The sequence below is a fragment of the Martes martes genome, assembly GCF_963455335.1.
Source record: "Martes martes genome assembly, chromosome: 3".
Taxonomy (NCBI): Eukaryota; Metazoa; Chordata; class Mammalia; order Carnivora; family Mustelidae; genus Martes; species Martes martes.
In genome coordinates, this window is record NC_137890.1 from 123,450,122 (window position 1) to 123,465,192 (window position 15,071).

Consider the following 15,071-nt stretch of genomic DNA (forward strand, 5'->3'; position numbering starts at 1 on the left):
AGCATTTGGATCTTCTGCCCCAATTCCTGGTGACTTTTAACCATGTCATGGGGATAATATGTTAGTTAAATTATTAGCAAATGCTACTACTGGGAAGTTACCCTAACCAAAAATTCCAAAGTGAGGGGTACATGGTTGAAAAAGCTGTGATTTCCAGAAGGTTCTATCATGTCAACTAAGTGCTTTGACTCAATTTTAATGCTTCTGGCAAGTGGAAGCTCAGTGCCACTACTGAATAGAAGAGTGTGTCCCTGGGGACCAAATTCAGATGAAGCTGAGCTTGCTACTCTCCTAGGAGAAATTCTTTGATGAGAGCAGAGACATCTGTAGGGACTCCAAGAGTGTATTGGGGATATTACCAGTCTCAGCTGAGTTGGGTTGACAAGAATATAGAATTTGGTGACATACCTCATATTTTAATTTACACTGGACAGAGAACTGTAAGAAAGAAGTTGAACTTAATTCATATTTGTAATTATAGCTCAGATTTACACAACTCTGACAGATGAACTTGGTGGCTTTGACAAAAGGCCACATTGCAGGGAGGCAAGAAGGAAGGTTTTAGGTTTGGAGTTTAAATACTTTTTGACATAGGAGAAGCAGAAAGAAGATAGTGTGAGGAGAGCTGGGATGGTAAAGGGCAGTTGGGTGGAAATAGAGAAGCATTAAGTAGATTTCTTCCATTTAAAAAATCAAACTGGTAAGATGTTGAATGTTGCTTTACATTTATGTTTAACTTAGTCAGCAAAATAAATACCTCTTTGCTGGTAGTTAAAAAAAAAAAGTTTGGAGGAAATTTTGCAAATAAATGCAGTAATTAAGATTCTGTACTACGATAGGCTTTATTATTGAATGAATATATGTGATCTCTGAGAGGCTTAAATCCATCTTAGGGTCAATTTACATGAAGGGACTTCTGGGCACTGTGTAATTTACCTTGTGTCAACTGTGTTTGCCAGACTTCTCTTCTCCGTATGGTTCCTGGTTAGGACTCGTCACATGAGAAATCTGCCTAAGGTTTAGAGAGCAGTGGAGTTAGACAAAGGCCTTAACATTTGTAAGATCAGTGCGGGGCCCCGGGTGCAACTCAGACTTGTCACTAATCTGTTGATAGGAGCCTTCATGTGGTGGGGCAGCAGCTGGGCCCTCAGCTTCTCCAACTTATACCAGATCTCTTTCAGTTTGAATCTGGGGCCAACCACATAATAAAGGTTTGGAATGAGAAACAGACAAAATGGTACCAGTTTGTTCTCACAGGTTTGTCCTTACTCTGCCTACTTTGCTCCCAGCTCTCCTTCCTGTCTGCCCTACAGTAACTTTAGACCCGTCACCAAATGCCCAACCAACAACCTTCCATAGGCTTCACCAGATCTCCTTTGTGGTCTTAGTGACTTTGATCCTTTAGGTGCTCACTTCTGAACCTGTGTTTCTCAGCTTCTCCCCAAATTGTGTAAGGTCTTCTTTGGTAACTCCCTTATTCACATCTCTTACAGTGGTTCTGCATCCCTGGTCGAACCCTAACTGAAACAGGGACTGTGTGCAACACGCCTTCTTACAATAACAGGAATCTCCAAGGGATTACTCTCTAGGTACTCTCCAACCTAAATTTGGGGTACTTTAACAGAGCAAAGGAAAGAATAGTGAACTTTACAACCATCTAAGGTTGTCAAGTTACTGAAGTCTGTTGTCTCCTAAACTTGAATTAAAGATTCAATAGAAAAAAGGTTCACATTAATCAGAGAACAGATTGCTATGTTTATGAAATCTGGAAGAAGTAGTATCTTTGTTTTATAGACCATTAACAGGAACTGGGAAACTTTGGTAGAAAGGAATTGTTATGCTGATTACATATCAATAAAAATATATTTGAAAAGTATTACAGACAGTGGGATGATTATATAAGACTTACCGCTTTGACCATAGACAATTCTAAAATACATCTTGATAGGGATCTGGAGGAATTAAGTGTTGTGTCATTTAATTAAAGTAAAAATGTGAGATCAGTTAACTAGGCAATTACTTGTGTGTTTCAAAAGGAACAGAGGGAACTCTTCAGAAAGCAGGAAACATTGTTAGTTGCTGTGTTCTTAAACTTTTTAAAAGATTTTTTTTATTTATTTGACAGACAGAGATCACAAGTAGGCAAAGAGGCAGGCAGAGGAGGGGCGGGAAGCAGGCTCCCTGCTGATCGGAGAGCCTGATGCAGGGCATGATCCCAAGCAGCACTTGATCCCAGGACCCTGAGATCATGACCTTAGCTGAAGGCAGACACTTAACCCACTGAGCCACCCAGGTGCCCCTTAAATTTTTTTTTTAAGATTTTATTTATTTATTTGACAGACAGAGATCACAAGTAGGCAGAGAGGCAGGCAGAGAGAGAGGGGGGAAAGCAGGCTCCCCGCCGAGCAGAGAGCCTGACGTGGGGCTCGATCCCAGGACCCTGGGACCATGACCTGAGCTGAAGGCAGAGGCTTTAACCCACTGAGCCACCCAGGTACCCCCCCTTAAATTTTTTATACTAGTGAGTGAAGTACTTTCCAGATGAAAACCTCTAGTCAGTGGTTCTTGTGGAAAACAACATACTATTTAGTTTTCAAGAAGAGTTATTTTTTAAATTGAATCCTTGTGTCCCACAGGAAGTTGTAGATAATACAGCATGATTTTCAGAGTATTTGCTTATTCTCCCTCATCATCACATTCTTCTAAAATATTAACATGGGGAAGAATTAAGAATCAAATTTTCTTCTCTATATTTTTCCCTCAGTGATCATTATCATCAACTTGTGAGTTCAAAATCACAATTTCATGCAATTCTTTAGCCTGAATTCCTCATTCTCCACAAAGTGGAGACTCATTTAAGCACAGTATATTATGGTAGTAGAGGCAGGTGGGAGTGGGCACCACCATGGGGGTGGGGTGTTGCATGAGGGCACAAAAGCTGATGACAGGCACTAAGATGGCACAGGAAGGGATGCAGAAAAGGGCACTATTTATAAAATTTGGGATATTAGACCAGATCTCTCATTTTCAAGTGTATTTTATTTGTACAACCATTTGTTTCTCTTCACCCAAAGCCATAAATTTATTAAGTTTATTACCTGTCATTCAAATAATTGCAGGTGGCAATTTCATTCACCTAATACCTGATCCCTACATAATAAGGATCACCATTTTTCTATCTCTACATAACAATTTCCATGCCACCCATTATCTGATGCTAAAGACAGGGTTATAGAGCAGCACCCTACATCTAGGTAGTGTTTCTGTATTAGTCAACTCTGCTATAATAAGAAAATCTTACAGACTTACAACACCAAAACTTTTATTGCTCATTTATGGGGCATGTATCCTGTGGCCAGCTTTAGCTCTGTTCAAAGTGTCTTCTCATTCTGGGACTCAGATTAAAGGGGAAGTACCTACAAGTGGTGGGGAGGGGCTAAGAGTAGGGGAGAGGGCAAGAAGGCTCCCCACTGAGCGTGGAGAAGAACAGGAGGCTCGATTCTAAGACCCTGAGATCATGACTTGAGCCAAAGTCAGACATTTAACTGACTGAGTCACACAGGTGCTCCATGGCGGTTCTGTTTTTAATTTTTTTAAGGAATCTCCTTACTGTTTTCCATAGTGGCTGCACTAATTTACATTCCCACCAACAGTGCAGAAGAGTTCTCTTTTCTTCACATCCCTGTCAACATTTGTTATTTCTTGTTGTTAGCCGCCATTCTAACAGGTGTGAGATGATATCTAATTGTGGTCTTGGTTTGCAAGATTAATGATTAATTCATTAATTAATGAATTAATTAATTCATTAATTAATGAAGTTGAACACCTTTTCATGTACCTGTTGGCCATATGTAGGTCTTCAGAAAAATATCTTCTGCCCATTTTTAAATATTGGATTTTTTGTGGGGTTGTTTTGTTTTGTTTTGCTGTTTGGTGATATGAATTCTATAATATAATTTATATGTATATATATTTATATAATATAAATTTTGATTATTAGCCCCTTATTGGTTATATGATTGCAGATATTGTCTCCCACTCTGTAAGTTGCTTTTTCATTTTATTGATGATTTCCTTTGCTGTGCAGAAATTCTTTAGTCTGATATAGTCACACTAGTTTATTTTCACTTTTCTTGCTTTTGCTTTTCATATCAGATAAGAAAAAATCATCACCAAGACCTATGTCAGGGAGCTTACCATCTATGTTTTCTTCTAGGAGTTTTATGGTTTCAGGTTTTACATTCAAATCTTTAATCCATTTTTAGTTAATTTTTGTGAATGGTGTAAGACAGTTTCCAAGTTTCATTCTTTTATATGTGGCTTTCCAGTTTTCCCAATGTCATTTATCAAAGAGACTGTCCTTCCCCCCAGTGTATTCTTCGTTCATTTGTCGCAAATTAATTGACCGTATAAACATGGGTTTATTTCTCAGCTCTCTATTTTGTTCTATTGATCTATATGTCTGGTGTTTTTTTTAAAATTTAATTTAATTTAATTTGTGTGTGTGTGTGTGTGTGTGTGTGTGTGTGTTCCAAAATTCATTGTTTATGTACCTCACCCAGTGCTCCTTGCAATACGTGCCCTCCTTAATACCCACCACCAGGCTCACCCAACCCCCCACACCCCTCCCTTCTAAAACCCTCAGTTTGTTTCTCAGAGGCCACAGCCTCTCATGGTTTGTCTCCCTCTGATTTCCCCCAACTCACTTCTGTTCTCCATCTCCCAGTGTCCTCCGTGTTATTCCTTATGCTCCATAATCAAGTGAAACTATATGATAATTGACTCTCTCTGCTTGACTTATTTTATGCCAATACCATACTTTTTAAATTATGGTAGCTTTGCAATATAGTTTGAAATCAGGGAACATGATGCCTCCAGCTTTGTTTTTCTTTCTCAAGATTGCTTTGGCTATTCGGGGTCTTTTGTGATTCCATACAAATTTTAGGATTATTTATTAGTCCTATTTCTGTGGAAATGCCATTGGAATTTTGATAGAGATTGCTGAGAAGAGAGCCCCATGTGGAGCTTGATGTGGAGCTCGATCCCAGGACCCTGAGATCATGACCTGAGCCTAAGGCAGAGGCTTAACCCACTGAGCCACCCAGGTGCCCCGATTCTTTCAGTTCTTGAGCATGGACTGTCTTTGCATTTTTTTGTATCTTCAATTTTTTTCATTAATATCTTGTAGTTTTCTTTTCTCTTTTTTTAAAAAAAGATTTTATGTATTTATTTGACAGAGAGATCACAAGTAGGCAGAGAGGCAGACAGAGAGAGAAGGGGAAGCAGGCTCCCTGCTGAGCAGAGAGCCCGATGCAGGGCTCCATCCCAGGATCCTGAGATCATGACCTGAGCCAAACGCGGAGTCTTAACCCACTGAGCCACCCAGGCGCCCCTTGTAATTTTCAATATATAGGTCTTTCACCTACTTAGTTAAATTTATTCCTAGTTATTTTATTCTTTTTGATGCAATTGAAATGCAATTGTTTTCTTAATTTCTCTTTCTAATAATTCATTATACCAGTGTGTATAAATGCAGCAGGTTTTTGTGTATTGACTTTGTATCCTGCAACTTTATTAAATGTATTAGTTCTAACAGTTTTTTGATGGAGTATTTAGGGTTTTCTATATAATATTATTGTATCTGCAAATAGTGACAGTTTTTCTTCTTCCTTTCCAATTTGGATGCATTTTATTTCATTTTCTTGCCTAATTGCTCTAGTTAGGACTTCCAAAATACCATGTTGAATCAAAGTGTGAGAGTGGGCATCCTTGTCTTATTCCTAATCTTAGAGGAAAAGCTTTTAGGTTTTCACCACTGAGAATGATGTTAGCTGTGGACTTGTCACAGATGGCCTTTGTTACGTTGAGGTGCATTCCCTCTATCCCTACTTTGTTGAGAGTTTTTGTCATTAATGGATGTTGAATTCTGTTAAGTGCTTTTTCTTGTATCTATTGAGATGATTGTATGATTTTTATTCTGTATTTTGTTAATGTGATCTATCACATTGACTAGTTTGTGGATATTGGTTGCATCCCTGGGATAGATAAATCAACTTGATCATGGATGGTGTACGATCCTTTTAAGGTATTGCTGAATTTTGTTTGGACCCTCCTTTTATATTAGTTCTTTAAATAAAAACTGAATTATTCATTGTGGAATTTTCCCCCAATTTTTTCCGCCTTTTGTTCTGATTATTAATAGATCTACACTTTGAATATTAATACTATTTATGGATTATTATTGAATATAAACAGTATCATATGGCACTTAAGAGTATTTGTGATTTCTTATACAGATTTCGTTGTTTGTTATACTCAATCAGTGGTATCTTATGTTGTTATTTGTACTTTAGTATAAATATTCTGTCTCCTTAGCTAGACTGCAAACTTTCTTTGAGGAAAGGGATGTCCTTACATTATTTTGTATCCTCAATATCTAACTCAGCCTTTGATAGTTTAAGATATTTGTAGGAAAGTTACCTTATAAAGATTCAAGGTATTTTAAAAATATTCAATCTGTCCATGTTCAACTACATTTGAGTTTCCAAATTAGAGAAAATAGTTTGAAATAGTTAAAAGCCAATCAACTTATTTTATCAACAAATCGTTCTTCAGCAAGATACTTTAATTATTGCTAATTTTTCTTCTGAGATAAAATATCTATTTTTAAGAAGAAAACAATATCTAAAACACTTATGGCATAATATTGTAGTGTATTTTTCTCTTTTCTTATCTTTTATTGGGTAAATTTGACATCAACATTGTGTAAATTAAAGGGATACATCATGTTACTTTGATATCATATCATACCATAATATGGTTGTGGTTGTAGTGATATTTATCATGTTACTTACTTGTTTTTTTTTTTGTTGTTTTTTTAGATTTTATTTATTTATTTATTTGTCAGAGAGAGAGAGAGGGAGAGAGAGAGAGCGAGCAGAGGCAGAGGGAGAAGCAGGCTCCCCGCCAAGCAAGGAGCCCGATGTGGGACTCGATCCCAGGACGCTGGGATCATGACCTGAGCCGAAGGCAGCTGCTTAACCAACTGAGCCACCCAGGCGTCCCAATGTTACTTACTTGTAGTACAATATTACTGTCTATGTTCAATAAATTTTGCATTACATCTCTGTGGCTATTTTAGTACTTGTTACAAGTTTATACCCTTAAACACCATCGATCTTATCCCCCATCTTGCTTCCCCTGGTAACTGCTATTTTACACATATTCTCTCTCTCTCTTTTTTTGTACATGTTTGACTTTTTTAGATTCCACATATGAGTAATATCATACAATACTTGTTTGGTTTATCATATGAAGCTTATTTTTCTACCTTCATTGGTCATGATGTTCACCTGGGTATCTTTGAAATTTAAAAAAATTTGCCTGCTACGTACTTATTATTCTTTAATATAATTATGAATACAGGTAGGCTTATTGATCAGAGTTGTTTCAATTTCTAAATTGAAAGAAAAAGATAAAAAAGCAAGGAAATGTGCTTTAATGTAAATTTTTTTTAAACAGAGAATTAAATACACCATGTTGGGTTGAACAAATATTACATGATTTATAGCAGATATCTGACCAAAATATGTGGAACCAGGAGGATAGATCACACTGGAAGACAGAACAGTTTCATAATATGAAAACAGATAAAACTTCATAGAGGATTGACATTTCAAATAGGTCTTAATGGAAAAACAGAAGTTTGAGAGGCAGGAGAGGGGAGAAGAGCATTTCAGGAGAAATCCCAGAAGGGATAAGGGATCCGTATGCATGGAGAATATACAGCAGGGAGTAGCAGAAGATAAGGCAAAGAAGAGAGATGGAAAACAGAGATGCAGTGATAAAGGATCTTCCATTAGCTTCTCAGGGCTCTTGTAACAAATTACCACAAACCTGGTGGATTAAGACAGCAGAAACTCATTCTCTGATAGTTCCAGAGATCAGAACTCCAAATTCAAGGTGTTGGGAAAGTTGATTTTTTTCTGGATGCTCTGAGGGAGAAGTCATTTCATGCTTCTTTCCTAGCTTGTGGTGGGTTTCTAGCAATCCTTGGTGTTCCTTGGCTTGTAGATTCATTACTCCAACCTCTACTTCTGTCTTCACATTGCCTTCTTTTCTCTATGTGTCCCAGTCTTCTCCTCTCTATCTTAGAAGGAAAAGTGTCATGGGATTTAGACCCACCTTGAGATCCTCAATTACACCTGCAAAGACCCTCTTACCAAATGAGATCACATTCACAGATGCTGGGAGAGTATAATTTTTGGAGGGTTCCCATTCAACCCACTGTACATCTTTGCCAAGGACTTAATCCTAGAAATAACAGTTTATAGGAAAGGCTATGCTATTATTATACTGGTTATGTGGAGAATGACACTGTTTGTTAGAGAATGGACAAGTAATTAAGACTTGAATTAAGTCAAGTGGGTTTGGAGAAGAGAAGCTGGATTCAAAAAGAAATTTCTGAGGTAAAGTAATCCTCAGGTTCACTGTTTAAGATGGGGAAGAATGAGAGTGATCTTGGGAATGATAAATTTGAGGTGTCTGTGAGGCTTATAGGAGCAAATGTTTTGTAGCTGTTGGAAATGTGGGTTGGGGATTTAGGAGGGAGCTTGCGTGGTTAACTGTTAAATCAGTGGCTCCCAATAAACCATACCTGTGAGTATTCATATTCTTGTCATTCCTCTACCTGACTCTCCATTTGGCTATATGACTGGTTTTGGCCAATGGGACATTAACCAGTATGATGCAAGCTTGATAAGCCTTTGTATAGAAGAGCAGTGTGGCAGCAGCACTTTTTATATGAAGGAGAAAGTAACTTTCACCTTTATGCTAATCTAATTTACCCCGTGTGGCATTTATTCACCTACGCAGTTACTTTATAAATTTATTATTCTATTGTGAGTTACTGTGGGTTACAAAAGTGTACTGGATTAAGATAAAATCACTACTAGGATAGGGAATAATGACTTAAATATAGGCACATGTTAAGATTCTACACAAATAGAATGGGGGAAGAAAGTGCTTACAAAATTTAAAACCAGGTCATGTACCTACATTGGTTAATTTTATGTGTCAACTTGAGTAGACAGCAGGGTACCCAGATTAAACATTGTTTTGGGTGTCTGTGAGGGTATTTCTAGATAAGATTAACATTTGAATTTGAGGACTAGTATATTGCCCTCTCCAATGTGATTAGATACCACCCATTCATTCCATTGAAGGCCTAAATAGAACAAAAGGGAAGTCAGCCCTTTTTCCTGCCTTATCACTTGAGCCGGAACACCTCATCTCATCTTCTCCTGCCCTGGGACTGGGATTTATATTATTCTTTTGCCTTATACTACAGGCTTTCCTGGATTTGCCATTTGCTGGCAGCATATCATAGCCTCCGTAATCATGTGAGCCAGTCTCTTATAATAAATGTATGTTTGTATGTATGTATATGGATATAATACTTTTTGGTTTTATTGGTTCTGTTTCTTGGAAAACCCCAAATAACTCAACTCCTCAGGTTTTGGATTAGGCATACACCATGGACAAATTCCAGTATTAAATTCCTCTAAGGGTAAATATAAATATCTGTGTGAAACTTACAGTTTTGAGAACTTTAATCTTTTTGGAATTGGAATAACCCTTTTTTAAAAATTTGATCCCATGGACCTCTATTTCCTAAAAAGTAATACGTCCATTTAAATTTTTTTGAAGTCAATGTTTCATTTTGAAAATTGCATCAACCTATTTGATGATGCCTATTGCTCACATAGTGAAAGTCCGTTTTAGGAGATGGAATAATTAGGAGACAAGCTTAGGAGACAGAAATTCATTGGGCTTCAAGATACTGATTTCAAGTTTGGATTGTTGGTAAGGGTGGGATGGAACCGAGAGCAGATCAGAGGTTGTGCTTAGCAGATGACATTGGAGGAGTTAAATGTCTGCTCTAGATCTCAGTTTCCACGTGTGCAAAGTGAAAGTAGATTATTAGATGATCTCTAAAGCTTCATCTCGTGCTAAAATGTAATGGGCCTCCTTTGGAATAACAGAAATTATCTTGCATGTGAACCAGTGCTTTGACAGGAAGAGTGATCAATCAATAAATTCTAATTGACAATGGCAGTAATAAAGTAATAAATAAATAAAGTAATGAATACTTGCATCAAAAAGGAAGACCTGGGGCGCCTGGGTGGCTCAGTGGGTTAAAGCCTCTGCCTTCAGCTTGGGTCATGATCTCAGGGTCCTGGGATCGAGCCCCATATCAGGCTGTCTGCTCAGCAGGGAGCCTGCTTCTCCCTCTCTCTCTCTGCCTGCCTCTGCCTACTGTGATCTCTGTCTGTCAAATAAACAAATAAAATCTTAAAAAAAAATAAAAAATAAATCTTTAAAATAAAAAAAGGAAGACCTTATTCTTAAAAACTGTAAGTGGGAAGGCCCTTTTATCTTCTCCATTTTCCCATGAGAGGCTACTGGGGCAATAGTTCTGTCTTGGAGAGGAGAGGGGGTAGATAGAGTGGGAGTCTGTAGAGCTTCTTCCTTGAGCTGATTGATTTATCATCACAATAGCATAACTTTTCAGGGTTAGTGTCCTACAGTAGGGTTCTGTTGACTACAAATGTTATAGAATCTATTACAGACAGTTTTGGTGGAATTAGCAGAATTATGCAGAGAAGAGGGCAGAATTGCAGAAAATTGTTTAGAGCTATAGCATCCATTATTTCATAAGGGGACATCTTCAAGATTCCATATTGGGCCAAATATTTTCCATTTGTCCCTCCATAGTTTATACAGATCCTTCTCTGTCCCTGCTACTCTCTACCTGGGAAGGATGACCCAAATGGATTCTATGAACAAGCTCCAGCTTGTTCTAACATTCTAGCTTCTAATTGGGTCTAGTCATGATAGGAGGGAGGGAGAATGAGTTCAAAGTATTTATTTCTGATATTCCTCCTTTGAGGTCAACTTGAGCTGTTGATGTCTTTTGATAGGCTGTCACTACTCCTCTGAATGCAGTTGTTACTATATAAGTCTCTGTCCTTTCCAGTCCTGGTTACCTTCCCCTTCTGCCTCCCATCAGGTCTGGAGCTAATGATTTCTCTCTTGCCTTAAGTCCCAAGTGTCTTCCCTATCCCAGTGGTTTACCTATATTCCACCTTTGTAATCAGTCTCCTTATAAATTAACCCTCTTGAAATTATTTTGAGTTTGCTCTGTTTTCTCTTGGCACCATGACTAATACACATACCATTCTACAAATTGAAAATGAAGAGGAAATGGCAATTGAGGCCACATCAACATACATCTTATTATTTGTGTATAATATAGCTCTCCATTGATAGCCCTCCATCACAGCCCTCTGGACTATCTTATGAGTATTCCCTGTCACCTTCTTACTTTCTTCCTCAACCATTGACTCCTTCAGTAACCTCATAAACCAAGCCAGGGAAAATGTTGGAGCCAATTCAAGACCAAGCCGCAAATGCTCAATTCATTTTTCCACCCTACCCAGTATTCTCTACTCCCACTGCTCTTGGTGCTGTAGACTGTGAGATACTCAATCAAAGGCAGAGGGTTTGTCTTAGTCTCTTTTTCCTCTAAGAGCCTGGAACACAATAAATGCTAACAACTGCTTTTATAACAAATACATGGAAGATGGGGTTAAAGAAATGGCTAATTATGAAACCTGTTTCCAAGCAGACCAGGGCTGTTCTCTCCCTTCTTTGAGGATGCTCAGTGCTTTTCTTACTTCCATGTACAACATTGCTGCTGTATTATGACCAGTCTTGTCCTGGTAAATAGTTTTTTTGTTGTTGTTTCATAATAGCTTTATTGAGATATAATTCACATACCATGCAATTCATCTGTTTAAAGTGTACAATTCAATGGATTTTAGTGTAGCCACAGAACTGTATAACCAGTACCACAATTAATTTTAGAACATTATTTTCATTATCTCAAAAAGAAACTCTGTACCTATTAGTGGTCATCTGCTTCCTCTTTCTCCTCTCCCCTCATCTCCTGGGAACCAGTAGTCTACTTTCTGTCTCCTTGGATTTGTCTATTGTGGACATTTCATATAAATGAAATCATACAAAATGTGGTCCTTTGTGAGTGACTTCTTTCACTTTACTTAAAGTTCTCAAGGTTCCTCCAAGTTGTGACCTATACAGTGCATGTATCCTTCCTTTGTTTATGGCCAAATAATGTTCCACTTTATGGATATACCACATTTTATTTATCCATTCATAAGTCGATGAACAATTGAATTGTATTCACTGAATGTTGGTAAATGTTTAACAGCAAGCAATGTGGAAAAAAAAATCCTGATTTGTAGCATTTTTTATATCTATCATGTAAATACTCCCATCATGGATGACTGCAAACTGCATAATGCCACAGAACATGGAATTGGAAAGAGAGGCTAAAATAAGCTCTGTGAGCCCTTGCAAGCCAGTTCCAGCACACACACCACTTTGACCATCTTCACTGATGTTCCACTCAAGTTAACAGAGATGTGATCATGTGCAGTGAGGCTTCCGTACACTATCACTTTAGGATGATAACAATGATAATATAAAAGTAATACAACAGCTAACATTTATTGAGTACTTTCTATGTAGAAGGCACTGTGCTAATTGTCTTTGAAAATTTAATTCTTGATCACCACTATTTCCTTAGCAGCCTACATCTCCAAACTACCAATATTTTGTGCTTGAGTCAGTGTCTCCTAGGTGGTCTTCCTCCTATTTCTTAAATACTCCAAATCCATTGCATCCCTCAACTCTGGCACTTGCTTCCTCTACCTGTTATGCTCTTTTTCCCAGATATCAACATAACTCATCCCTCATTTCCATCAGATCTCTGCTCAGATGTCCCCTCCTCAGAAAGATCTTGCCACTGCCTTATCCCTTTATCTAATTCTTTGCCAAGTTTTGTTTTTCTTCACAGCACTTATTACCAATGTTCTCTTATTCTGTATATTTATTTTTTTATTTGTGTATTGGCTGTCTCCCCACCATAATGTAAGCTCCATGAAGGCAGAGTCTTTGTTTTGTTCATAGTTGTATTTTCAGTGCCAAGGCCATATTCTTTTTTTTTTTTTTTAAGATTTTATTTATTTATTTAACAGAGAGATAGAGAGAGCACAAGCAGGCAGAGTGGCAGGCAGAGGGAGAGGGAGAAGCAGGCTCTCCACTGAGCAGGGAGCCCGATGCAGGGCTCGATCCCAGAACCCAGGGATTATGAACTAAGCCGAAGGGAGCCGCTTAACCGACTGAGCCACCCAGGCGCCCCACAAAGGCCATGTTCTTAGTCATGCAAACTAAGCTGGGAAATTTGGAATTTTTGAATTAGAGTATTTCCTCCTCCTGTGTGCAAGTCCTGGTGCTGTTAGAGGAGTGTTTAGAGAACATTCTGCTCTGGTCCCTGCATCTCTATTATGAACCTAAATCCTGGCACTGATAGGATTCAGCTGATACAGGTGGAAGACAGTCTGGTGATTTGGCTGAGAGTGTGCCCCACTCTGGAGCCAAACTAAATGGATCTGTACCCCAGCTCTGGCACCCAGTGACTGTGCACCTTGGGTATGATACTCAACTTCTCAGAGTTTCTCCATCTTTAAAGTAGGAGAAGACGCCCCACGATAAGTCTGTTGTGAGGATAAACCAACTCTTTTTTTTTTTTTTAAGATTTTATTTATTTATTTGACAGAGAGAGAGAGAGAGAGGTCACAAGTAGGCAGAGAGGCAGGCAGAGAGAGAGGGGGAAGTGGTCTCCCCACTGAGCAGAGAGCCTGATGCACGCCTCAATCCTAGGACCCTGAGATCATGACCTGAGCCGAAGGCAGAGGCTCAACCCACTGAGCCACCCAGGTGCCTGTAAACAAAACTCTTAATTTAAAGTGATGAATGCTGGGGTGCCTGGGTGGCTTAGTTGCTTAAGTGTCCAACTCTTGATTTCATCTTGGGTCATGATCTCAGGAATCATAAGATCCAACGCTGCATCTGGCTTAGCACAGAGTCTGCTTGAGATTCTATCCCTCTTCCTTTGCCCCTTCTCTCCCCTCGCCCCCCGCCATGCACATGTGCACTCTCTCTATCAAATAAATTAAAAAAATATTTTTAAAAAAACCATAATCTGATCAGTGCTAGTAGATAGAGCATGCTGATCTCAAGGGTGTGAATTCAAGCCCCATGTTGGATATGGAGCCTACTTTCAAGAAAATAAATAAAGGGATCAATACATAGCGAATGCTTGATACACCTTATATGCTTAGCTCTGAGAACATCTTCTGGGCAGTAATCTGTAAGATTACTGTAAGAAGACTTACACTTACTGCGTAAGTCCTCTGTGTGTGTCTGCCACAGGGCAGCACTGTAAAGTCACTGCTTGCTTCCTCTCTAGCTCTTCTCAATTACCCTCATTGCTGGCATTCTGTAAGGATATGTCTGGATTGTCCTGCTGTCCCAGGGAACTGGATAGTTCCCAGTCTGCTTTTGTTTCTCACCAGAGAGGAGACCCCTGAGCATTAAGAAAGTGTTATCAGCCTGCTGTTCTTTCCTGCAAAATCACCTACATTTAACCACTAGGTTTGGAAAAGGTCCAATGGAAACTTGATGTTATTCTCAGTCTAACTAGCTGAGACAAGCCAGATCTGGAGCATCCCTAGGTCTGGAGAAAGAAAAGCTTTTCAGAGAGGAGAAATCCTTACCCACAAGATCTAGGGTGTTGGTAGGAAGGGGAGCATTGGTAGCCTTTTCAGATTGAGTGGGGAAAGAAGAAAGATATGGTCAGTCATTCATGAAAAGAAGAGAAACTACCCATGACATGCAGGACTGGCTTGGAAGGAAGCCCCCTGAGGCCCTGAAGTCCACCTTGCTACATGCCCCTGCAAGGCAAGGGAGCCCTAATCCAAAGAACTGTGTTTTACATCCTCCCTCCATGTACCATCTTTACCCACTCTCCCATGTCCATGAATTTGGTTAAAATCATAAACTAGATGGGTGACTTCATTTGCTCATTTCGGGGAAATCCAGTTCCATTAATATTTGCTGACCGCCCACAGGAGCTGGGCAGTATT